Here is a 21,831-nt window from a genome sequence, read left to right on the forward strand (position 1 = left end):
AATGGTGAGACCACCACCCTCACCCCCTCGACCTCTCAAAGGCATTCTACACCATGTGCTACCACACTGTCAGATCACACATGTCTAACACTAGGGTCCAGAGGATAGCCCAGGATAAAATCGCCAAGTACCTCACCAGCAAGGCCCAGGGAGTCTGCCTCCCCCCTTCAGCACGTAGTACACTGGAGTAATCAGGCCCATGCCACAGGGCTCATCTATAAGCGTCACAATCTTCAATGTCTCCATAACCCCCCTCTCCACCATCACATGCGCACATGACCTCATCATCATGTCCTATGCCATTTACACCCAGCTGCTCCTCACACTCACCAGAGACCCAGCCACTCCCAGATCCAACATTCAAGAGGGCATGAGGTGCGTTGACGAATGGATGAACATCAGCCACCTGGGGCAGGACTTGGACAAGACTGAGGTCATCATCTGAGGATTGTCCCCTTTACGCTGGGACAACTCCTTGTGTCCCACCGGCTTGGGCAGCGCACCAGCACACAGTGCCCACACACGCAAGCAGGTGTTCATCGTACACGCCTCGCTCGCAATAACCATGCAACTCAACACAATCTGTACCTCATGCTGTAAATCCCTCTGCATGCTGCAAATTATTTTCAGATAGATCCACTCCTAGGCAAGACAGACATTCGCCCAGGTCCACGACACCAACCGACTCAACTACGGCAACGCCCTCTACGCAGGAACAACAACCAGACTCCAGGAGGACTTGTGCACATCCAGGGTGCATCTGCACACCTCATCCTCAACATCCCCTGCCACAGCCACATGACCGTCCACCTGAGATACCTAGAATAGGCTCACTGTCAACTGCAGGATCACCTTCAGACTCCTCAGCCACACTCAGGAGGCACTCCACAACCCCAGCCCCAAAGACGAACATGGACGTCTCCCATCCAACACCCCATTGCCCCAACTCCGTCCAACCAACCTTGCCCTGGGCACCATTTATCACATCCACAGTACAACTGCATGCGGGAGATAATTCTCTTCACCTCACCAAACAGACCTGGTACTCCCTCCCTGGGCACCTCCACATGACAAACGACCTCTACTCCTTCATAAAACTCTTCCAAAACTGTCTGTCCGAGCAGTATGGCAAGCCCACCCCCCTCAGCAGCTTGAAACCATCACGGGTTAGTATTTCGAGTTTCCATGTATGTATTTGATGATACATTGTGACCTATGTGTGTCCTCGACCAGAATCAAATCCCAGTGTATGGATGAGTTTGTTCCACACTCTGGCATATTTTGACATATCCCCACACGTATGTTGTTGACTCATGCTAAATGACTGCAACACCAGTTTTACTTGTGATTGCTTTGTTTATTTGTCTGTCTTGAGCGTGAAACGTGAGTGATAGGTGCTGTACAAAAATTCCGGGAATCCAAAGTTCACAGAGGGAGATGTGATGCCTTGCAGTTTGAGTCAACAGAGTCCAGACCACAGTGCTTGGCATCATTGTTCAGACTGCAACCAGAAAGTCCCTGTGGGAGAGTAGGACAGTCAATGAGGTGATGCTGTAGCACACAAGGTCAAGGTGCCAGACCAGGTGACCTGGGAGATGCGCATGGCCCGCTGCCTCTCACTGTCTTTTCCGTGGACGACTCACCTTCCTTGGGGAACCCTCATATGCAGGCTTTGACGATGCATGAGACTCTCCGTCGGACGATTCCTCCTCCCCTCCCTCCCTGTGCCTGGTGGCGGTCTTCGCCTAGATGTTTCTTGCCTGGTGACACAGGGAGGGTGCTCCATGTTGTCTGTGATCCGACAGAGTGAATGGCTTATGTCCCTTTGCACCGCCAGGAGCTCAGCCAGTCTTGCCTCCATCCGTCCTTGGTGTTTTTGTTGACTGGTGTTTTGCCCGGCCTGCAGGTTTTTTATCTCTGTGAGGGTCCGCACTACCTGGCTGAACTCCCTGGTGTCCCGCCGGTATGCCTCCATGATGTTGCGTAGTTGAGACATACCGGGCCCTACAGCTGGCTGGTCAGATTCTCGCCTCCGCCTGCCGCCACTCCCACCACCCCTGCCCACACGAGCCTGGCCTGCCGTTGTGGGCACATCGGGTCGACGGGACCCCAGAGGGATGGCAGTGGTGGTGTTTTCTGCCACCTCCTGGGTGCCCGGCGAACATTGTCCCACATTGTCAGACTGGCTCAGTTGTTGACTGTGGGCAGGGCTCCGATATGTCTGCTGGGATGTGGCAGGAATGGTGGTGGTGGTTGGCGCAGATGTTCCTGATCCAGGTGCTGCATGGGTTTGGGCACCAGAGGTGCCAGGTTGGCCGGGGTCATCCGTGGAGTGGTGAGAGGTGTCGCTGTTGGTGGGATGAGGGTCCTGCGGAGCCTGGGACTGTAATTCATCTCCCCCATTGGTGGGGTAGATTCCACACATTTCCCTGTGGGTGTGAGAGACAGACAATGTTAATGTTATTTAATGCAACATCCATTTTTCATACACACTGTTCCACCTGGTAGTTGTCTATGCTTTGGATTGTCCTCAATGTTCACTTGTGGATGGGTATGTTGTGGGGTTAGATTGATCTGTGCTCAGGAGTCATTGACATGTGGGGGCATATTTACAATAACTGGCACAGCCCTGCATATCAGCAGGGATTGGCCAGTCATTGTGCACCACAGCTATACCAGTATGGATGCAACACATTTACAATGCGGAGCACAATGGGGGAAAAACGGCACAGCTGCGTCACGCATCTGTGCCGTAGAAGTGGCGCATTGCTGGAGTTGCGTCACTGGCCCAACGCAGCGCCAGCAATGCTTTGTGGGGCCCTATATGCACAATGCTGCATCAATCCTTACGCCTGCTTCAAGCATGCACTGGGTTTTGATGCAGCATGTGCTCAAAAGTGACTGAGTGAAATCTTGCAGGTTTCACTCAGCCACTTTTGGGAGGCGTTACTGCGCTGGAATGCCCACCGTCCCCCCCACGCCAGAACACTTTCTTCTGGCGCAGGGCTTTAGAAAGTGACACATCTATCAGATGCGTCACCTTGTAAATACACAGCACCATGGCGCCACTTTTGTGTGGCCGCTGCGTAACAAAGGTGATGCTAGGGCGGCGTGGAAGAAGCGCAAGGGGCTTGTGAATCTGCACCTTGCATTTTTTGCTTGAATGCTTCTGCAAATCTGTATTGGTTTTGTTGTGTTACATGACCATTGTGACAGTGGGGCACTCCATTGCCTGTCCCAGGAGGGTATGTTTGTGTAAGGGGTGTGTGACAGGCCGTGCTGGTAGTTGCAGTCTTTTTTGGAACTGAGCCTCCCTCGTGGTGTGGCTTTCCCCCCATTGAGTATGCTGCCATGACAGTGGTTGTGAGTTCCTGTCAAATATATCTGACCTTGTTGTCCTGGTGTTTATGTTTGCACTGGTCCCAGGGGGCCTTGTGCTGCCTACACCAGGGCCCAGTGTCAGCTATCTTGTCAGTACTTTCCCACTCTCTGTACATTGAGCATGGTGCTTGGGTGTGTACCTGGGCCACATGGGATGAGGGAAATTGGGCATGGGCGTCCACAGAAATGTTTCTAGTGGTGGGCAATTTTTTAACTTCATCAACATCCCCCTTGTACCCTTCTCACCACTGCCTTGCACCCTTCTCGCCCTCTCCTTGCACCCTTCTCCCCCTCCCCCTTGCACCCTGCTCCCCCTCCCCCTTGTACCCAGCGCCACCTCCACCTTGTACCCTTTTCTACCTTGCACCCTTCTCCCCTCTGCCTTATACCCTTTTCCCCTCCCCCTTGCATGATTCTCACCCCCTCCCCCTTGTACCCTTCTCGCACTCTGCCTTGTACCCTTCTCCCCCTCCCCCTTGCACCCTGCTCCCCCTTGCACCCTGCTCCCCCTCCCCCTTGTACCCTGCGCCACTTCTGCCTTGCACCCTTCTTGCCCTCCCACTTGCACCCTTCTCGCCCTCCCCCATGCTCCCTTCTCCCCCTTGCACCCTGCTCCCCCACCCCCTTATACCCTGCGCCACCTCCGCCTTGCACCCTTTTCTACCTTGCACCCTTCTCCCCTTTGCCTTGCACCCTTCTCCCCTCCCCTTGCAGGATTCTCACCCCCTCCCCCTTGTACCCTTCTCGCACTCTGCCTTGTACCCTTCTTCCCCTCCCCCTTGCACCCTGCTCCCCCTCCCCCTTGCACCCTGCTCCCCCTCCCCCTTGTACCCTGCGCCACCTCTGCCTTGCACCCTTCTTGCCCACCTGCTTGCACCCTTCTCGCCCTCCCCCATGCTCCCATCTCCCCCTTGCACCCTGCTCCCCCACCCCCTTCTACCCTGCGCCACCTCCGCCTTGCACCCTTTTCTACCTTGCACCCTTCTCCCCTTTGCCTTGCACCCTTCTCCCCTCCCACTTGTACTCTTCTCCCCTCCCCCTTGCACCCTTGTCCCCTCCCCCTTGCACCCTTCTCGCCTTCCCCTTGCACCCTTCTCCCCCTCCCCCTTGCACTCTTCTCCCCCTCCCCCTTGTACCCTGCTCCACCCCCGCCTTGAACCCTTTTCTACCTTGCACCCTTCTCCCCTCTGCCTTGCACCCTTCTCCCCTCCCCCTTGCAGCCTTCTACCCCTCCCCCTTGCACCATTCTCCCCCTCCCCCTTCTCGCCCTCCCCCTTGCACCCTTCTCGCCCTCCTCTTGCACCCTTCTCCCCCTCGCACCCTTCTACCCCTCTCCTTGTACCCTGTTCCACCTCCGCCTTGAACCCTTTTCTACCTTGTGCCATTCTCCCCTCCGCCTTGTACACTTCTCCCCTCCCCCTTTCACCCTTCTCCCCCCTCCCCCTTGTACCCTTCTCGCACTCTGCCTTGTACCCTCCCACCCCTCCCTCTTGCACCCTGCTCCCCCTCCCCCTTGTACCCTGCGCCACCTCTGCCTTGCACCCTTCTTGTCAACCCCCTTGCACCCTTCTCGCCCCCCCATGCTCCCTTCTCCCCCTTGCACCCTGCTCCCCCACCCCCTTGTACCCTGAGTCACCTCCGCCTTGCACCCTTTTCTACCTTGCACCCTTCTCCCCTTTGCCTTGCACCCTTCTCCCCTCCCACTTGTACTCTTCTTCCCCTCCCCCTTGCACCCTGCTCCCCCTCCCCCTTGTACCCTGCACCACCTCCGCCATGCACCCTTTTCTACCTTGCACCCTTCTCCCGTCTGCCTTGTATCCTTCTCCCCTCCCACTTGCACCCTTCTTGCCTTCCCCTTGCACCCTTCTCACACTCTGCCTTGCACCCTTCTCCCCCTCCCACTCTTCTCCCCCTCCCCCTTGTACCCTGCTCCACCCCCGCCTTGAACCCTTTTCTACCTTGCACCCTTCTCCCCTCTGCCTTGCACCCTTCTCCCCTCCCCTCCCCCTTGCAGCCTTCTACCCCTCCCCCTTGCACCATTCTCCCCCTCCCCCTCCCCCTTGCACCCTTTTCGCCCTCCCCCTTGCACCCTTCTCTGCCTCCCCCTTGCACCCTTCTACCCCTCCCCTTGTACCCTGCTCCACCTCTGCCTTGAACCCTTTTCTACCTTGCGCCATTCTCCCCTCCCCCTTGCACCCTTCTCGCCCTCCCCCTTGCACCCTTCTTGCCCTCCCCTTGAACCCTTCTCGCCCTCCCCTTTGCACCCTTCTCGCCCTCCCCTTGCACCCTTCTCCCCCTCACCCTTGTACCCTGCCCCACCTCCGCCTTGCACCCTTTTCTACCTTGCACCCTTCTCCCCTCTGCCTTGCACCCTTCTCGCCCTCCCCTTGCACCCTTCTCCCCCTCACCCTTGTACCCTGCGCCACCTCCGCCTTGCACCCTTTTCTACCTTGCACCAATCTCCCCTCTGACTTGCACACTTCTTCCCTCCCATTTGCACCCTTCTCGCACTCTGCCTTGCACCCTTCTCTGCCAGCCCCTTGCACCCTTCCCACTCAATGGAGGGGGCTGCCACCTGGAACAATGTCACCATTTCAAAGGCATGATGGACTAGGTCCGGCCCTGACTGGGCCCACACCAGATGCACTGGCGATCCAGGGAGGGCAAGAGCCCCCCTTACCCCCCTGCGGACGCCCATGCAATTGGGTCTGATTTGGAGTCCCACAATGCATTTTGTGAAATTTCTCCCCTCCCCCTTGTACCCTTCTCCCCTCCCCCTTGCAGCCTTCTACCCCTCCCCCTTGCACCATTCTCCCCCTCTCCCTCCCCTCCCCCTTGCACCCTTTTCGCCCTCCCCCTTGCACCCTTCTCCGCCTCCCCCTTGCACCCTTCTACCCCTCCCCTTGTACCCTGCTCCACCTCTGCCTTGAACCCTTTTCTACCTTGCGCCATTCTCCCCTCCCCCTTGCACCCTTCTCGCCCTCCCCCTTGCGCCCTTCTCGCCCTACCCTTGAACCCTTCTCGCCCTCCCCTTTGCACCCTTCTCGCCCTCCCCTTGCACTCTTCTCCCCCTCACCCTTGTACCCTGCCCTACCTCCGCCTTGCACCCTTTTCTACCTTGCACCCTTCTCCCCTCTGCCTTGCACCCTTCTCGCCCTCCCCTTGCACCCTTCTCCCCCTCACCCTTGTACCCTGCGCCACCTCCGCCTTGCACCCTTTTCTACCTTGCACCATTCTCCCCTCTGCTTTGCACACTTCTCCCCTCCCATTTGCACCCTTCTCGCACTCTGCCTTGCACCCTTCTCTGCCAGCCCCTTGCACCCTTCCCACTCAATGGAGGGGGCTGCCACCTGGAACAATGTCACCATTTCAAAGGCATGATGGACTAGGTCCGGCCCTGACTGGGCCCACACCAGACGCACTGGCGATCCAGGGAGGGCAAGAGCCCCCCTTGCCCCCCTGCGGACGCCCATGCAATTGGGTCTGATTTGGAGTCCCACAATGCATTTTGTGACATTTCTCCCCTCCCCTTGTACCCTTCTCCCCCTCCCCCTTGCACCCTTCTCGCCCTCTCCCTTGCACACTTCTAGCCCACACGCTTGCACCCTTCTCCCCCGCCCCCTTGCATCCTGCTCCCCCTTCCCCTTCTACCCAGCGCCACCTCCGCCTTGCACCCTTTTCTACCTTGCACCCTTCTCCCCTCTGCCTTGCACCCTTCTCCCCTCCCCCTTGCACCCTTCTCCCCCTCCCCCTTGCACCCTGCTCCCCCTCCCCCTTGTACCCTGCGCCACCACCACCTTGCACCCTTTTCTACCTTGCACCATTCTCCCCTCTGCCTTGCACACTTCTCCCCTCCCCCTTTCACCCTTCTCGCACTCTGCCATGCACGCTTCTCGGCCAGCCCCTTGCACCCTTCCCAATCAAAGGAGGGGACTGCCACCTGGAACAATGTCACCATTTCAAAAGCATGATGGACTAGGCCCAGCCCTGACTGGGCCCAAACCAGATTCTCTGCCGATCCAGGGGGGGAGGGGGGCAAGAGCCCCCCTTGCCCCCCCTGCAGACGCCCATTCAATTGGGTCTGATTTGGAGTCCCACAAGGCATTTTGTGACACACACCCTCCCAGCATACCGGACGTCCATTTTTGGGTCTGTGCTTCCTGTAGCATGGGACATGGCATGGCCTTGCTTTCTCAATGGGGCATACACGTTTGTGCCATTAGCATTGTTTTTGGATGTAGTTGTGGGTCGGTGGGCGCTTGGGGGTTGGTGCAGGCATTTTTTGTACTTGGGGTGTGGATGCCATTACCCCAATGTTACATGAGTTGTTTGTGTACTCACCAGGCTCTACGACTCCTTCAATTTGTGGTGTGTTGTCAGTGTGTCTTGCTAATTGCGTCTGTTGCAAAGGATCATGGTTTGTGTGTGTGTGGGCCCTTTTTATTGGTCCATTTGTGGGTGTGGCTTAGTTTGAATTTTTGGTGGGTGTGTTATAAAGGGTGTTTCTGAGTTAGGCCCTCTGTTTGCCTGTCTGGATCTGGCCAGGACATTCATTTACATGGTTTGTACACTGGAGACGTGTTTTGGGGTGTTGTGCGAGTCGTTTTCACCCTCCTTGTGCTGCTTCAGTGTCCGCGTGGTCAGTACATCTCGTTTACTTGTATTTGCTTCTGTTTATTTGTGTGTGCAATGCGACATTGTCGCGGTGCGAGTCGTTTTCTACATCCTTGTGCTGTTTCAGGGGTTCATGTGCGCTTCGTTCAGGGGGGGTTCGTATCGTATTAGATTTTGTGGGTGCTCATACGCGACGTTTTTACAGGGTTCGCGTGCGCTTCGTTCAGGGGGTTGGCATCGTATTGGATTTTGTGGGTCACTTGTACGCGACGTTTTTACGGGGTTCGCGTGCAGTTCGTTGAGGGGGGTCTTGTATTTGATATTGTGGCTCGCTCATACGCGAAGTTTTCCGTACGAATCGCAGCTCATACGCAACGTTTTCCGTACAAATCACATTCTGATTCCTGGGTCTGGATCGTACTTGTCGGGTCGTACAGCATGTTTACGATTCGTACGGTTCCCTTTCAGGGTCCGTTTCGTACGTTTTTTCCCTTGTTTTTCGTACGGTTCGCAAAGATTTGTACGTATTTTTTACCTACGGATCGTACTACGCAATTCGGACGGATTAGTACGGAAACAGCTATGAATACGATTCGGCGTTCCGATTTGTTTCCCGAATCGGAATCTACCCCTTAGTGTATCTTTTTTAATGGTGGTCGATATTTTGTCATTTCGATATGTATGTAATCGATATTAGTGATATCGATATTTATGTATGTCGATATTGTGTATCCGATATTTTTGTAATTTTTTAGTTGAGTATAGGAATTCGATATTAATGTTATCGATATTTTTGTATCGATATTTTTGTATGTCGATAATGTGTCTTTCGATATTATGTCAGTGATTCTTCCGCCATGATCCCCGTTGAGGGAATCTGCTGGCAAACTGCTTGCATTTTCTGTTGATGTAAATGGCAAATCCTGGGGTGCACGTAAGGCAAAATATTTGCAATAGTTGATCTTGAAGCAGATCCCATTTTTGACATAGGGTTGTCGATCTGCTAAGCTCACGTGTTGCGAATTCCTGGGACATGCTGAACTTGCAGTGATATTGCGCTTTTGAAGCCACTGCCAGAATTCTTGTGCTTGTGCAGATAAGGGTTTTGATCATGTTCTTCCTTGTTTTAGCAGATAAAACATAGTTGTCGTACTGTCCGTTCTGACTAGGACTGGGGAATCTTGAATCCTGGTCAGAAATGCTTATAGCCCTAAAAACACTTCTTTTAGTTTTAACCGCATGCGTGCGGGCGGAATTCCGCCCGTACGCTGAGTTTTTAAAAAACGCATGTTACGTGACGAGCTGGGCTCGACATGAGCGTGCGAGGAGGCTACCTCATGACGAGCCCAGCTCGTCATCAGCGTCGAAGGGGTTAACAGGTTGATGTGCAGCTTTGCATCCTGTTTGTTCCAATGGATTTGTATTTCTTGAAGATGTGTTCCCCATCCCTGTAGGGAGGCGTTCGTTATCATTAAATAACTGGGAGATTTGGGCTTGAAGAGTAGACCTTCCGAAAAAAAGTCTTACTCCCCACCATGACGGTGCTTTCTTTATCAGAGGACTGATGACTATCAGATCTTCGAAAGATCCTTGATGTTGCACCCAGGTCAAGAAGTTCTTGAAGAGGCCTCATGTGAAGGCAGCAATTCTGAACTAGAGAGATGCGGGATGAAAGCATCCCCTGCATGGACTTGAATTGTCAGGATTTCAGGTGTTGCGCCTACAATGCTGTGTGTGCTTGCTCATGGGACCACGTGCTATAGTAAGGCGAGAAAACAAGTATTGACTACAAAACTACATCTCCCAGACTCCTCGGAGGAGGGGAGGTATTATTAGACTGCACGACACGCTTCCTTTTGCGTGTAATTCTTTGGGACTCCATTCGCGTTGTCTTCCGCCGCGCTGCCGTTTGGAGATTAGCATTTCCTTCTTTTGGCATTGGAGCGGAGCGCGGTAGTCTAGGCTACGCGTTGCCGTTCTGCTCCGTTATAGAAGTGATATCATAACTTCTTGGAGCATATTGTGGTTCTACTCTTCTGGGTATTTTACTGTACAACGGATTACCAGCGGAGCGCCGTAGTGGTCGCAACTACGCGCCAACGTGTGGGCCATTTCTTGCATAAAACAGTAATTAAGGAAGCGGAGTGCTGTGGGAAAGATTTCCTCACTACCGTGTTCCTTACTCCAGGATCTTTTTGTTCTGCACTAAGATAGTGCTGCTCTTACGTTGTGGTTTTCTATCCCCATATGTACTTGGATCTTTTACTGTTTACCATAAGAGAATTCTTTATCTCTATCATGGAGGTGGACCATTATATACTACAACCGGATTCTGTGGAGCCAATCCTGACAGAATTACATGCCCAAAGAAAATAGCTCTACCCGATCCGGTTGTCATTATAATGGCTTCAATGGAGGATGTACTCCAGGCCTTAGTTATGGTCCAGCAAGAGTTAGCCTCTTCTAAGGCAGAAACAGCTGCATTAAGGGAAAAGGTAGATAAGTTAAGTAGAAATCCCTTTGATGCTTCCTCCCCTCAGATACAGGTTACAGTACCTCCACCTATCCCTTTGGCTAGCCCAGAGCGTTATTTTGGAGACCCAGCTAAGACACAAGTATTTTTAACCCAAATCATGCTTCATTTTTCATGCAAACCAGCCTCCTTCCCTAATAACCACTCACGAGTGGAGTTTGCTATATCTTACTTAATAGGAGATGCGGCCAACTGGGCAGTACCCCTAGTAAGGAAGAACGACGCCATATTATCAGATTTGTCGGCATTTCGCACCGAGTTTGAAAGGGTGTTTGACCGACGGGCCACCACATTTAGTGCAGATAGAGAACTTCTCACCCGAAGACTAGGAAGACGTGATTTAGTGACCTATCTTACTGATTTTAATAGATTGGTGGCCGAGACGGCATGGCCCGAAGAAAAAAGAATGTCTCTTTTTTATCAAGGGTTAAGAGACGGACTAAAAGACATCATCGCTCAAATTGATGCACAACCAGTCACATGCACCGATATGATCAATTTGACTCTGCGATTGGAGGGTAGGTTAGCTGAAAGAGGGGGTAATAGGAGAAGGTGGGACCGGGGTACCTTTGGATCTGAAGTCAACCCTCGTAGAGCCCTACCCTCGTCAGAACCAGGCACTGAACCCATGGAGATTGGTGCAGTAAGGGCACCCTTATCCAGAGAGGAGAAAGAGAACCGTAGAGCGCTGGGGTTATGTATGTACTGTGGGAAGAAGGGGCATTATGTAAAAGAGTGCCCCACCAAACCAAAGACCTCGAGGGTATGGAATCGGAGTAAAAAGTTAGCAGTCTCTGGGGTAAAAGAGATACAGCCTTTGAAAATTCCTTCTTTAACCATTCTAACCTTGCAAGACACTGAGACACATATCATTCTTCCCATGAGACTTGAGAGTCAGCTACAGGTACATCAGGTCAGGGTTATGATAGATTCCGGGGCCACTGGTAATTTTATAGACAGTGGGTTGGTGTCCACCTTATCCTTAGATAGAGTGCCTCGAGACACACCTGAAGAGGTATTAGCGATAGACGGGAAGCCATTGAAATCTGGTCTTATCACAGAACAGACAGATTTGGTGGTACTGTCTGTTGAAGTACCTGAGGGTAGACATAGAGAAGAACTGTCATTGAACATCATAGAGGCCCCTCAGTATGAGGTCATTTTGGGAATGCCTTGGTTAAGTCATCACAACCCTATGATAAATTGGAAGGCCAAAAAGATTCAGTTCCTGTCGGATGAATGCAAGGAGCACCTGGAAGCTCACAATACATATCACACATCAGCATTATTGTTTCCAGTGGTGGTGGCTACTGCAGCTGAGAAAATGGTTACCTTACCTTCTGAATATCTGTGTTACAAAGACGTGTTTAACGAATGCAAGGCAGAGCAGTTACCACCACATAGGATGTATGACTGTCGCATAGACCTAGTGGAGGGTGCCACCATTCCATTGTGTCGTGTATATGCTTTATCAGTCCCAGAGACTAAACATTTGAAGGAATACCTGGATCACTATGTGGAGATTGGGTTCATTAGACCATCCAGATCTCCAGCTGCCTCTCCTTTGTTTTTTATAAAGAAAGCTAATGGTGATCTGAGAGCATGTGTGGACTACCGCATGTTGAATAAGAATACTGTACGAAACAGGTACCCCTTACCACTCATATCAGTCCTCCTGGATCAAGTGAGGGATGCCAAAATATACACCAGACTGGATCTCCGAGGCGCGTACCATTTGGTGCACGTTCGTGAGGGGGATGAGTCGAAAACTGCCTTCAAGACACGTTACGGGTTGTATGAGTATACTGTCATGCCGTTCGGGCTATGTAACGCCCCAGCTATGTGCAACAAAACATGGGCCAAAAACAACGTGCGGCAATAAAGGCACTCAAGGAAGACACCTCCATAGTAATTAAACAAGCCGATAAAGGCGGTGCCGTAGTCGTCTGGTCCCGTGAGAAATATCTAACAGAAGGGGCCAAACAGGTCACTAATGAGACTTGGTACAGACGTCTAACTGAGGACCCTGTCAGAGAGATTCAAGGGCCTATTTCTGAGATATTACGACAAGGCAGAGAGGAGGGGTTCCTGGGTGCTAAAGAATATGACTACCTTTCTAAAAAATGCCCCAGAACCCCTGTTTTGTACCTCCTGCCAAAGATCCATAAGAATCTCCATGACCCACCGGGTCGCCCAATAGTTTCGGGGTGTGATTCCTGCTTGGAGCCCATCTCTCAATATGTCGATTTCGTTTTGAAACCTTTTTTGGCTGAAGTTAAATCTTATTTAAGAGACACAACAGATTTTCTGTTGAAGGTTGAGGGAACACAGTTCGATCCAGAATTACAGATAATGGTCACGATGGACGTTACCTCCCTCTACACGCAGATCCCGCAAGAGGAAGCGTTGGAGGTGATGGAACTATACCTTGACAAAAGAGAAAGGCCACATAGAGTGCCCACCTCATTCATCTTGAGACTGGCAGAGATTGCACTCAAGAAGAACTATTTCTCTTTCAATGGCGACTACTTCATGCAGGTCAAGGGCACTGCCATGGGGTGTCCTTATGCCCCAGAGATGGCAGTGCTCTTTATGGCACAATATGAAGAGAGATTTGTGGAGAGCAATAATCCATTCAGACAACATATCACCCAGTGGTATCGGTATATAGATGATGTTTGGCTCCTGTGGCAGGGGAGCCAGGCTCATCTATTGGCGTTCCACGAATGGCTCAACACGAGGCATGTTGATATTAAATTCTCCATTGCACATAGTAACATCCGCATGACTTTCCTTGATGTAGAAATAACATGCGTCTCAGGAGAACTGAAATCATCCCTTTACAAGAAAACCACCGATAAGAATACCATCTTGCACCACAAAAATGCTCATCCCAGGAACTTGAAAACAAATCTTCCCTATGGGCAATTATTGCGCATAAGGAGAAATTGTTCGGATGTGAATGACTTTGAGACACATGCCTACAATTTCTGTAATGAAATGAAACAAAGAGGGTACCCCAAAAAGTTATTGAAACACTTGTTCAAAAGGGCTCGCTTCACTCCTCGTGAAAGTCTGCTTCAAGTGAGAAAGAAGCCTGAATTGGAAAGACTAGTATGTGTCACCACGTTTGGCCCTGACACGCACAAACTCAGGCAAGCCGTCCTGAAGAACTGGCATTTGCTCGAAAATCTAGAATGCCCTTTCCCTCGTCCCATGTTTGCCTACAAAAAGAATCAGAATCTTGGGAAACAGATTATGAGAGCTGATGTCTCATTACCTAAAAAGAAAAATGATTTACTGGCACAGTGGAATCTGAAACCAGATACAGGCCATGTGGGAACTGTGTAGCCTGTTCTAGCACTATGGAAGGCAGCGAGTTTTGTCATGCAGGGACCAAATGGAAACATCTTGAATTCTCGAATTGTAAGACCAAGAACGTGATCTATGTGATACAATGCCCATGTGGAATGATATACATTGGGAAAACATGCCAACAGGTCAATTTGCATATCAGCCAGCATAGATTAAGGATTAAAAATAGAGTCTTGACAGCACCAATGGTGGAACACTACGTGGCGAGAAACCATGATGAAAATGACCTTAAGTGGTCAATTTTGTTCACTTTGAAATTATCTAATCACGCAGTAAATGTTGAAAAAGTGCTTCTACAAAAAGAAGCATACTTGATTCTCAAATTCAATAGCACGCAAACAGGGCTGAACAGCCTGTCTGAGATAGCGAGACTATAGATCACAAAGCGGCCCTGTTGGGGGTCCACCTATGTTCCTCCCCCTGGCAATAGGGTGTCCATGAAGTGCCTTGACTGTCTTTGCTAACCTTTGAATTACTCCTCCTCAGCACACCTTGCCCAATGCATATTGTAGAGAGGTCGCCTTATGCCTTCAGAAACCGTTGACAAGCACTGGCCATTCTGAATAAATGCAGGTCAACGCTTCCCTTGGAAAATGCCTTAGTTCCCTTAGCATTGTATGCCCCTGGAGTCGTAATTGTAAATGAATTTCGCCGTGCCTTATGTATATTAAATTTGGTCATAAGGTGCGCCGGCTCTGGCATTGTGAATATTGGCTCACACGCCTTGCAATTTTAATCATCCATCAATAATATTCCAGCCCTGCCCTCCTTGGATTATACAATAATTGAGCCGTGTACGCTTTACTGCTCTTACGCTCCACAAACGACAAACCCTGATCATTAGTGCATCATTAATAATTGCCTTCATATATAGATTTCATATTCTGTAATTTGCCTCCATATGTAGATTCAATAATAGACTACATTTTCCACAATGCAACGGCTTGAGTCCACACGTTTAATAAGCCAAAATCCGCTCGGTCACCATCTTGATGCGATCGTGAAGGGAGCAAGCAGCAGCGGAGAGCGAGGTAGGCACGTTTGCACTGAACAGCATTGCATTGAACAGCACTGCAACAATGTAGACCTTTAGAGTTAACTAACAAACAGCGCGTGTTAATCGTTTCTGTTATTTTAACAGCAACGTCACCATCGTATTGGGAATTGCCCGGAAGGACATCGCGCCACACTTAAGGTACGCGACGACCGGGTGCACACGAGATAGGCAAACACCCATGCTTTTCGAAATAGAAACCAACAATAATATTATCCACTTTTACAGCTATAATTCCGCCGGAATATAACATCCGGAAGTCCATCATTATGAAGTTTACGAATTTCACCAGTAAAACCCTGCAATCAGCGGCCCTTTAAAAAGAAAAAAAAGGTATGTTAGAGATCAATTGTCAAAGAAGACTGAAGCAACATAGCATTAAATGCATGGGAATGACATCAGCCATTTCTCTTAACAGAATGGCGTTTTCCATATAATACGGAAGCAATTACCAAACAGGCAAGAAAGACTTAAAAGGTCGCACTTCCACGTGACAAGGCTTGTGGTAGCAAAAGAATGAATCCCGCAGCACAAGAATGAATCCCGCAACTCCCAATTCTTTTGTAATGATCTGGCAGGTCCTCACATAATGCACAATAACTGAGTTTCACTAGAATAGGGACGAGTCAGGAATGTTGTGAATAAAACTTTATTGTTTTCTTTGCATCTTCCATAGATACAATGACAACGCCCTGAAGAGATCCCAGGAACTTGGTCCTGGAATCGAAACGCGTCAGCATTTAATAAGGAGGACTTTTGGTTATTCTAAGTACTAAACCAGCAACTGCTGGTCCAAATAGTTGTCATTTATTGACTAAACTCCTTTATTTTTTAATTGATTGAAGTGTTATTTTTCTCGACACATGATTATATGATGTACGGTCTTGTTTAATAGTCTTGTGTTTTATGTAGGATGTTAGTACTTATTTGATTTAAAGTTTTTTGTAATGTCATTATTTGTTTGTAAATTGCATTGTATAATAGTGTAAATATGTGGATGTACAGGTGTCTTATTTGCTGAAAAAATGTTTTCATAAAAAATTTAAAAATAGATACAAATAGTTGGTATAAATAAAAATACCTGGTCAAATTAGACAAGTGGTGTTTTTGACCTATTGAATCTTGTGTAAAAATAATGGTGGTCAGGCATTTTTGTGTTTTTCTTATCTAAATAGGGTCCAGCCTGACCACTTGCCCATATGGGACTAACTCCTTAGGTTTCAAAAATGTAACGCCCCGGCGGCATTTCAGTACTTCCTAAACGATGTTTTGAAGGAGTTTGTCGACATCTGTGCAGTAGTATACATAGATGATATCCTAATATACTCAGAAAAGACCGAGATACACAGGCAGCATGTTTCTAGTGTTTTACAGAAATTGAGAGAACATAGACTTTTCTGTAAACTGAGCAAGTGTGAATTCAGCGTGCCCAGGGTGGAATTCTTGGGGGTTATGCTTTGCCCTAAAGGTTTACAAATGTCTGACAGAAAGGTGCAGGCAGTACAAACGTGGCCTGTCCCCACCTGTGTGAAAGATGTCCTGAGTTTCCTGGGATTCGCGAACTACTATCCCAGATTCATTCTTCAGTTCTCCCAGGTGGCAGTGCCATTGTCGAGATTGCTTAGGAAAGGGGTGTCTTTTCACTGGACTAGTGAGGCCGCAGAAGCTTTTAAAAAACTGAAGGAGGCTTTTACTACAGCTCCGATACTTGCTCATCCCAAACCCGAAAACCCATACATAGTAGAAGCTGATGCTTCTGATGAAGCAATAGGGGCTATCCTGTCTCAGAGAAATCAGACCACAGGGCAATTGCATCCGGTAGCATATCTATCCAAGAAACTGAGCATGGCAGAAAAGAACTACACGATTGCTGAAAAAGAGCTGTTAGCAATAAAAAGGGCTTTTCAAGAGTGGCGACAATATTTGTAGGGGGGCTGCCTTCCCGATCACAGTATTTTCTGACCATAGAAACCTTCAATTTATGAAGACAGCACGACACCTCACTCAGAGACAAATGAGGTGGATGCTTTTCTTTTCGGAGTATGACTTTTTGATAACTTTTAGACCTGAGGTGGACAATCGGAAACAGACTCGTTATCCAGACAGGCTCATGCAGACAAGGCTAGTAGCAAGCATGCTTTGGAGGCAATAGTGGATCCTGTAAAAGTGATTTGTGTGATTCAGGCAGACAGCTTTCTGGACATGATCTGCTGATCAAAAGACCAGGATGTATGGGTGACTTGGGCCACAAAAGGAAGTGGTCGCGTATTAAAGAAAGGGCTGCCTTTCCATGACAACAAACTGTATTTACCCACTACGGCATTGCAGAAGAAGGCTTTTGAGTGGTGTCATGATTCCCATTTAGCAGGTCATCAAGGTGTGAGCAAGACTGTTCAGTTATTGCAACGTCACTTCTGGTGGGAGACTGACAAAAGTGATGTTTCCAAATGGGTAAGGCAGTGTGAAGCTTGTGCTCAGGCAAAAAATGAGACGGGAAAGAAAAAAGGACTATTGATGCCTCTACCCCGTCCTAAAAGACCATGACAAACCATCAGTATAGACTTCATTACGGGACTACCACCTGATCAGGGCAAGACAGCCATATTGGTGGTTATTGATAGTCTCACGAAATTGGGGCATTTCATTCCTTGTGTGAACCTTCCCACTGCTGGACAAACCGCACAATTACTGTTGAGTAACGTTATACGTTTACATTGAGTGCCAGAAGTCATTGTGTCTGACAGGGCCCCACAATTCATTGCCAGGTTCTGGAAAGTATGGTGTCAGGCGATGCACATCCAACCCTCTCTCTCCACCAGCTTCAGCTTCCACCCACAGACGGATGGGCAAACAGAAAGATTAAATCAAACCCTGAAAAAATACCTTCGGTGTTACGCTGCGGACGCTCATGATTCGTGGGTCTCTTTGTTATGGATGGCTGAGGTAGCATATAACAATGCCTGGCATAGTTCAGTGGGTGTATCTCCTTTTTAGGCTACCTATGGATTTGATGCCCGAATACTTCCTGTCAGCATCCCAGAGGGGGTGGCTGATCAACCTACGCTACTGGGACAAATGCAGAAAATGCAAGCTATACATAGGAAGGTCAGAGTACATCTACAAAAGGCAAAACATGAGTACAAGAGAGGGGAGGATAAGCATCGGAGAGAAGGCCCGTTGTATCAGGTGGGACAGGGTATGACTATCCACCAGGAACATCAGGTTCAAGTTACGCAGTATCTTTCATCCTCGATATATCGGACCTTATGTCATCCTGAGGGAGATCAATCCTGTGGCTTACAAATTGAAGTTACCTGGTACACTTCGAATACATCCTGTGTTCCATTGGAGCTTGCTGAAACCCGCCTTCTCTGCAAGGCAGCGTGCACCTCCTCCTGTGTTCTGTGATGGGGGCTTTGAGTATGTGGTGCGGAGCATAAAGGACTCCAAGTTGAGGAGCTGTGTACTATGGTATTTGGTTTCTTGGAAGGGGTACTCGGCGGAGGACGATTCTTGGGAACCTGTGCATAACATCCATGCCCCTGAGGCTATCCGTTCCTTTCACCGTAGATTCCCTACGCGGACTGGTCCTAGGAGGCGCTAGGTGGGAGGACATACTGTCAGGATTTCAGGTGTTGCGCCTACAATGCTGTGTGTGCTTGCTCATGGGTCCACGCGCTATAGTAAGGCGAGAAAACAAGTATTGACTACAAAACTACATCTCCCAGACTCCTTGGAGGAGGGGAGGTATTATTAGACTGCACGACACGCTTCCTGTTGCGTGTAATTCTTTGGGACTCCATTCGTTGCCTGCTAGTAGGGAAGCTCCCTGCACGTCGCCTTGATTCCTGGCTTCAGATGACGAGAAGCTGCCGTCTGATTCCCCGACTCAAGTTAGGACCGGGGCTCTCTCTCTCTGGTTCATCTGTTACGGAGCGTGTTGCCTTCCGCCGCGCTGCCGTTTGGAGATTAGCATTTCCTTCTTTTGGCATTGGAGCGGAGCGCGGTAGTCTAGGCTACGTGTTGCCGTTCTGCTCCGTTATAGAAGTGCTATCATAACTTCTAAGAGCATATTATAGTTCTACTCTTCTGGGTATTTTACTGTACAACGGATTACCAGCGGAGCGCCGTAGTGGTCGCAACTACGCGCTACCGTGTGGGCCATTTCTTGCATAAAACAGTAATTAAGGAAGCGGAGTGCTGTGGGAAAAGTTTCCTCACTACCGTGTTCCTTACTCCAGGGTCTTTTTGTTCCGCACTAGGATAGTGCTGCTCTTACGTTGTGGTTTTCTATCCCCATATGTACTTGGATCTTTTACTGTTTACCATAAGAGAATTCTTTTTCTCTATCATTATCAGAGCGGAGTGTTGTAGTTCTTGCTCCATACACACCACAGTATCTGTAAAGCCAGGGTGCTACTATTATTTTTCTTTCTTCTCCTGGAAAAGGATTACTTTGCTTTTCATTTATTTTGTGGAACTACTACCAGAATCCAGTTTACAACGCAATCCACTTGCTCCTGTCATGGTATGCTGGAGGGTTGTTTTCCATATTACACAGGTGTAGGTCATATGTGTTTATGTGTGAATTCTGAGTATTGTTTATGTTTCACTAGGTGAAACAAAGTCAAGACTGGTGGTGAATGAGGAGGACTTCAACAGAAGTCTATGTTTCCTTCTTTAGCAGGGTTATTAGATCATCTAGTGAGACCATACGAGAGTAGCCTGATGTCATATGCTTTGTTTCTAAGTGTATGCTTTGTCGTCTCAGGTTTTCTCCTTTCCCTGCTGTCCCTTCCCTTTCCCTTCCTTTTTTCCCTCGCCTAATGGCTCAAATACTCTGTGTATTTACAACTAGAGTGTTTGTGACGTTTGGAGGTGGACCATTATATACTACAACCGGATTCTGTGGAGCCAATCCTGACATGAATATCCTCACTGATGCGGACTTTCTTCTTCTTAACTGAGAACTGAGTTTCAGGATTTTCTGGATGCGGTCCTCCGATGGGTACACCTTTGCTTCTTTTGTTTTCAATACAGCCCCTAGAAACCGGAGAGTCTGGGATGGAACTAGAGAGGATTTTTCCACGTTTATCTTTAAACCCAGGGATACAAAAAGGTTCATGCAACTTTCCAATGATTCTTGAGTGTCCTGATACGATGGGCCCTTCACCAGGTATATCCAAATCTGGACGATTGACTGGTTACCTTGCTGACATAAATGTGCCGCCACTGGTGCCATGCACTTCGTGAACACTCGTGGTGTGGACCGGAGGCCAAAGGGCAACACAGTGAACTGGTAGTGGCGCCCTGCTACCTCGAACCTGAGATACCATCTGGGCTTGACGTGTATTGGAATATGGAAGTATGCATCTAAATGTAAAATGTAAATGTAAATGTAAATGTACATGTATTTATATAGCGCAAATCACCGACCCGGTATCTAAGCGCTTGCTTAGGGAACCCGTCCTGGTATTCCCCTGTGAGATACCCCGGCAGGGTATCCACAAGGTGAAAGCCAGGCATCCCGCCGCGAGGGGTCAATATGTCATATATTTTCCTCTTTATTTATTTTTACTGTTTTATAGAGCGCGAACAACACCCAAGGGGGTATCAGAGCGCTGCACAGCGTTGTCGTCTGCAATTATACAGAACATAAAGAAGGTAATATATTAGTTGGTGCAATTTAGCGCTCCGAGTAAAAACCCTTACAATCAACAGTTGATGCAGTTAAACTCTTCCATGCTCAACACGAGCCCAGTTCGTCATGAGTCACAGTGGAGCTGTGCTCATGACGAGCTGGGCTAGTCATAACGGCGCGGTCCGCCCACGCGCGATTGATTCCCCGCCTGTGCGGGCGAATTAATCAGTGGGTGGAGTCGTAACGACCCCAGCTCGTCATGAGCACAGCTCCACTGTGACTGATGACGAGCTGGGCTCGTCACGAGCACTGTGGCCTCCAGCACCGTTGGGGAATTACCCCCGCAGCGAAGGGGTTAAAGGGGCTATCTAGGACTAGAACAAAAAGAAGGGAAAAATATGTCATAGAACATCAGTGAAAAATATTTCAAGATTTTGGTTATTAACAGAACACACAAACATGATCAGCGCGCTAACGTTTGTTCATTAGTAGTCTTTTGACCAATTTTTTTAAAGGAAGTAGTGGAAGGATTTGATCTGATCTCTGTTGGCAAGGAGTTCCAAATTCTTGGAGCAAGACCGGAGAACGCACAGTTGTACGATCTTTTCTTTTTGAATCTTGGAGGTTTCAGAAGAAGGGTGGACGTACTTCTGAGGCTCCTATTGGAGCCCGATTGTTCAAGTTTATTAGCTAGATAGTATGGGGAATTATAGTGTACGGCTTTATGAGTCAGACAGTCTATCTTGAGTCAGATTCTTGCTTCAATAGATAGCCAGTTTAGCTGCAAAAGGTCGGGTGAAATGTGATCAAATTTCCTAGAACCCGTTAAAAGCCTGGTTGATGCATTCAATGTAGCTCGGAGAGGGGCCAGGCTAGCTTTGGGAAGTCCTGCGAAGGTCACCAGCCTATATTCCAATCTAGGGATAGTCAGGGATTGAACTGCTGGTCTTCGGGGGAGGAATGGTTTGATTTTTTTCAGTGTGTTGAGTTGGAAATTGGCTCCCCTAGTAGTCACACTGATGTGTGCCTGAATGTTTAGGTGTTTATCCAAAGTGATGCCTAAAGATTTGGCAGAGTCTACAATGTGAGGAGTGCAGTTCAGAGCAGTTAGGTGTTTAATCCAGTCTAGGGTAGGAGGTGAGTGATTAGGTGGGGTGATCAACAGAAATTCAGTTTCGAGAGTATTTAGTAGGAGATGGTTCTGAGCCAGCCATTGTTGAGTTTGGGCAAGTG

At 49.2% G+C, this 21,831-nt stretch overlaps 1 long non-coding RNA gene across 2 annotated transcripts in view; it reads right to left on the reverse strand.

Annotated features, from left to right (window-relative positions):
* Positions 1–1,318: 1,318 nt before the first annotated feature.
* LOC144756087 (uncharacterized) overlaps positions 1,319–21,831 on the reverse strand; it is a 1,092,383-nt gene continuing 1,071,870 nt past the window's right edge. Inside the window, exon 11 of one of the 2 annotated variants that reach the window (XR_013595068.1) lies at positions 1,319–2,429. This is a non-coding gene — a long non-coding RNA (uncharacterized LOC144756087). The remainder of the gene's footprint in view (positions 2,430–21,831) is intronic. The other variant, XR_013595069.1, reaches the window with a different exon arrangement.

Source organism: Lissotriton helveticus, chromosome 5_1 (genome assembly GCF_964261635.1).
Source record: "Lissotriton helveticus chromosome 5_1, aLisHel1.1, whole genome shotgun sequence".
NCBI lineage: Eukaryota > Metazoa > Chordata > Amphibia > Caudata > Salamandridae > Lissotriton > Lissotriton helveticus.